The 5,462-nt window shown below is 39.6% G+C and overlaps 1 non-coding gene across 1 annotated transcript; it reads left to right on the top strand.

Annotated features, from left to right (window-relative positions):
• Positions 1-404: 404 nt before the first annotated feature.
• LOC147827017 (U6 spliceosomal RNA) lies at positions 405-508 on the top strand. Its single transcript, XR_015453309.1, has one exon. It is a non-coding gene; the product is annotated as a U6 spliceosomal RNA (small nuclear RNA).
• The last annotated feature ends 4,954 nt before the right edge of the window (positions 509-5,462 follow it).

Here is a 5,462-nt window from a genome sequence, read left to right as displayed (position 1 = left end):
TTCAATGTATATCTCTATGGATATATAGTTGCTTTATTTTTGTTTTTCAACTAGAGAAACTTATTTTGTCATTGTTGTCATAGAAAAGATCATTGAGCAGCTGTTTTAGTTACACAACAAGTGAGAAATAGGTATTCATTATTCTGTTGTACAGGTACAATAGAATTCTACCAAAATTGTCACTCTGTGAAAGCCATCAGAGTACAAAGCTTATTGTTACGGAGTAGGTGGTTAATTTGCCTAAGGAGAAGATCCTATCATAGACAAAAAAACCAATATCCAAAACCTACTTCCTTCTGCTCAAAGCAAGAGAAACCAAAAGAAGTGCACTGTGCCACCCTCTCTAGGTCCAATGGTCAGGAAAGGTCATGCCCCTTGACACAACAGTCCCTGAGGAAAGGAAGATGTTCACTTCGGCAGCACATACACTAAAATTGGAATGATACAGAGATTAGCATGGCACCTGCATAAGGACAACATGCAAATTCATGAAGCATTCCAAATTTTTATCCAGCAAAACAAGCCAATGTGAGGAAAGACTATCAGATATAGAAGACAGGATTGCAATTAGGGACAATGAAAAGAAAGATTTCTTAAAAATAGCAAGGGACCACAAGAAATCAATCCAGCAGCTGCTAGATGAGGCAAAGAGAATAACATAAGTCCGATCAGAGTCAATGAAAAAGTAAGAGATGGCGCAAATGACATTAAAAAAATACTGTTCACAGAATGGCAGAAAACTTCCTAAGCAAGGGAAAAGAACTTGACATACAGATAATTGTGGTGCACAGGACTCCAACTAGCCATTATCAAAAAAGTCTACACCTAGGTATGTAATAGTCAAGATTCCAGAAACCCAAAAGAAGAACAAAATTCTACAATCAGAGAAAAGAAACAAATCACGTACAAAGGAAAGCCCATCAGAATCACAGCAGACTTCTCAACACAAACCCTCAAGTCAAGAAAGAGCCTGGGATGAAGTATTTCAAGCCCCAAAGGAAAACAACCTCCAACCCAGATTGATGTACCCTGCAAAACTATCTTTCAAAATCGATGGAGAAATAAGATACTTTCATGACAAAGAACACCTGAGGAACTTCATAAATACCAAACTTGAGGAAAGGAAGACTCATGCTATAGACCTGATGGAACACGGTAGATGATTAGACCCATGGTACAGCGGAGGCTGGAAGCCTCTCTGGATCCAACCACCCTGGCACAGAGCTCTTGTCCTGGAAGAATGGCAAAGCATGGCAACACAGACCTCAGACCTGGAAACTTGGGGGCCAAAATGTGGAGACTGTTAATAAACTTAGCCCTGAGGACTCAAAGGTCTCCTGTGGCTTTTGCTGAGTCTAACAGTGACTTTGGTATGGCAGTAGATACAGATGACCTGCACTACTTTCGATGGTGAATCTGGTGGTAGTGGCAGAAGCAACAGTTATGGAAATTGCAGCTTCTACTGTGGACTAATCTGACTGTCTTCTTTCTCTGATCCTCTTTGTATTGGATTGATATGTGGTTGGGCAAGAGCCTCAAAAGTCATCACTAGGCTGCCAACAAAGCACTGAAGTTCAAATGACTAACTAGAACATGTGTTAGTATTTGTACTCTTACATTGTAGAGCAGGTGTGCAGGTTATATGCCATGTTCCCTATTTGGGATTCTTTCCTTAGGCTAGCTTCCTGGAAGAGTAATTACTGATTCAAAGGGAAAAGATATTTTCATGATCTTCACCCTAAATTACAGTTGTTTTTCAAAGGGATATGCTGACTTTCACTGTCAATTTCTCCACACCCTCTCAGTGATGAATAACTGACTTGATTTTTTTTAGTCAAAACCGAGAATTCTTGGGAAGAATGATCAATGTGAGAAGTGTATACCATGTGGGAGATTGCCTTCAGTGTAACTGTAAGATCAGCAACAATTTTTAAGTTTTTTTTGACACTAGTCATGAGATGAGTATTCCCAGCTCCTTTCTGTGTTCCTCCATGCTCTTAGGGGAATCCTTCTGTACCAGCCCTTGATGATACTTTCCTTTTCTATGCTCATTAAAACCAGTTTAGGAACAGATATAGCATCAGTCACAGACCTCTTCACATAGCTCTAAATTAAAGTGCCACCTCTCCTAAGCACATGCTTGTATCTCAGCTTTGATTGAGGAATGAAAGCTTTGTTCTCTGCTAAAGGAACTTTGAACTTAAATACACCAGACTGAGAAATCTACAAGAGCTAGACCTTTGACTTCAGGGGAAAAGGATTTTCATAGTCAAGCTGTGATTTGAGAAGCATCAAGAGGCCAGAACTCCAAAATCAGAGCCTAGGAGATGGTGTTGGGAGGGAGAGGACAAGAGCAGCTAGAGACCCTAAATCTTCTAGAGGAATGTGGTGCTAGACTGAAATGATATAAGGGATAAAAGTAGAAGCCCCAGACACTGAAAACATGCTTCACTAAAAAGCTGATGTCAGCCTTTTACCCGGATCCACTCCAACAAAAGCATAACTCACTTAAAATCAAAACCTAAAAGCTGTTTTTAGGCCAGCAAACAAAGTGCAATTTAATTTTTTAAGTGTCGATCATTTTTACATAAAATGTATTTCAGGCATGAATGGTTCTGATCTTTTATAGTCCTAGTCATATCATTGCATGAGCCTGGGCAAGTCTCACAACCTCGCTGACCTTCATTTTCTTATTTATGAGCTACAGACAATTATGCCCTCCCTGTCTATTGGCCTGCATGGGGGCTGCTGTTGGTGAATTGGGTGTTTAAGCTGAAAGTTAGATGCGGGGCTCCATGGTTAATTTCAAGCATTACCTATGATCAAGGTCTAATCCCTAGGTAGCCTTGAGTGCCTTGAGCTTATCACCTAGTGACATGGATGTGTACTTAATAGCTTGTGGCCAAGATTTATAGATATTAATTGGAATATAATGCAAAGCCCATGTAGAGTAAAAGACAAAGAGAATTTTAAAATAAGAGACAGGAAGTAATAAAATGATATTTAATTTGGACAAGTGCCCTCAATGCATCTGGAGAAAAATCAACAAAGCATAAATATCAATGGAAAAACCCACAGAGATGAGCCATAAATGCTCTAAGAAACACAGGGACAGGAAATCCAATAGGAGCTTGCAGTGTTGCTTAGGGCCACGGGGATGGCCTTTTGTACCTTCAAAGGGAAATAAGAATCTATCTCTGAATAATCAGATGGAGTTATATGTTTATTTTATATTTTTATATGTTCAAATTTGTCACAAGTCACCCGGCGATTGCAAAGATCCTCTGGGTTCCGAGGTCCCTTCACCATCCTTGAGGAGTAATGAGTACAGGAGGCAGGGATCCGGTGTATGGGCAGACATCTTTGTGAGATCTTTACAGCTCACCAGCTATGTGACATGGATTTTATTTGGACTTGTCTGACTTTGAGGTTTAGCTCAACAAAATAGGGAAAAGAAAGTTTCTCTTATAAGGTTATTGGAAGAGTTATAGATAAGGTAAAGTTCCCGAGATAGGCGAAAATAAAATAATGTCGAGCAGTAGTAGCAGCAGCAGCAGCAGTAGAAATTCAAGTGATCCCAGAGGCCTTCTCTCCTCTAAGGGCTCAAGTCCCCAGTCCTGGTCTGTGCCCCTGCCTTGCTCTCTTTTAGAGTGGTTAAATGAGAGGGCAGGGAGAAGGGTGTGGGGAGCTAGCCCTCTGCTCAGCTGAAGTTTTGCGCACAGGTGCTGACCTGCTTGCCGGCCCACTCAACCAACACCACAAATTCAAATCCATGGAGAGCTTTTTACATGGACTTGGTAGAATCGAATCTAAACGATTTCCCCTTTTTTGTTTTGTTTTTTGGTACCAGGGATCGAACTCGGGATCTTGCTCTTTCGAGGCAGGCGCCGGAACCACTGAGCTAAATCCCTGGCCCACGATTTCCCTTTCAAACAGTCCGTTTTCTAGTAACGAAGTCTTCCTTCTACAAATTACAGCATGATTGCTTTTGAATGCATGCTTTGTCGATTCTTTTTAAAATGTAGTTTTATTTGATAATTTTGTTTTTGTTTTGTTTTGCTTTTTGTTTTTTGTGGGGGTTTTTTGTGGTACTGGGGATCTAACTCAGGACCTTGCACTTGCAAGGCAGGTGTGGCACCACTGAGCTACATCCCCGGTCCTGATAATTTTAATCATATGCTTTGCCAATTATTTTGTGTATGTGTTCATATGACAGTGTTAGCCACATGCTTTGTTAACGTGCTTGATAGGAGTGGTCTTAAGGAAAACTGTGAAGACATTGGGGCCCTGGTACCTCGTTTATTCCTGTCCTAGAAAGACAGGACCCAGTGAGGAAATATCTTTTATTTTAATTCCAAAATTAATAAGGGGAGTTGCTACCTGCTTTGCGATGTGAACAGCAGAGATGAATAGTGTGTCCATGTGTTCATCAGAGCCTGCAGAGACCCTGAATGCTACGGGGGTAGCCATGAGGAGATAGGAAGGAATAGTACCACTTCTGGGTCAGAGTAATTTCCATAGATGGATAATCAAAGATAAAATCTCTGCATTCTCATTTGTCTACTTTGCTTCTATTTCCCATACTGTTGGTCTCATATCCAGATAATCATTGCCCTGATCAACATCAAGAAGCTTTTCTTCTGTTTTTTCTAATAGTTTTATTGTTTCAGGTCTTGCATTTAAGTCTTTGATCCATTTGGGTTAATTTTTGCATATGGTGTGAGACAAGGGTTTGATTTTATTCTTCCACATGTAGATGTCTGGTTATCCCAAAACCCCTTAGAGAGGATACTGTCTTTCCCTATTGTGTGCTTTTGGAAAACAGTATTAAAGTTTCTCAAAAAAATTTTTAAATAACCTCATGATCCAGAAATCCCAATTCTATTTCCAAGGGAATTTAAATCAGAATCTCCAAGACATACCTGCCTTCTCATGTTCATTTCAGCATTATTCACAACAGCCAAGATATGGAAACAAACTATATGTCCATCAATGGATAAATGAATATGTATATACATACATATATGAGATATGTATATACATACACATATACAATGGAATATTATTCAGTCTTAAAAAACAAAATATCACCATTTGCAAAAACATGAATGAATCCGGTAGACATTATGGTAGGTAAACTAACCCAGATGTAGAAAGACAAATACTGCAAAACTCAATCACACTTGGAATCTAAAAATGCCATGCTCATAAAAATAGAGCAGAATGGTGATACTAGGGCTTAGAGGGAAGGGAATATAGGAAATCTTGATGAAGGTATGCAGAGTTTAAGTTGTGCAAGAAAAGTAAGTCCTGGGGATCTAGTGTAACTAGGGTTAACAATATTGCAAACTTGAAACTTGCTACAAGGATGGATCTTGTGTCTTCAACACAAAAATAACATTAACTATGCAAGGTGACGGATAATGTTAACTAGCTGGATTTGTGAGGATTTCACAATGTAT

The sequence above is a fragment of the Heterocephalus glaber genome, unplaced genomic scaffold (assembly GCF_053883595.1).
Source record: "Heterocephalus glaber isolate CG9 unplaced genomic scaffold, H.glaber_assembly_v1.0 deba00001457, whole genome shotgun sequence".
Taxonomy (NCBI): Eukaryota; Metazoa; Chordata; class Mammalia; order Rodentia; family Bathyergidae; genus Heterocephalus; species Heterocephalus glaber.
The sequence above is the reverse complement of the archived record's forward strand: the minus strand, read 5'-3'. Positions and strand labels throughout refer to the sequence as shown.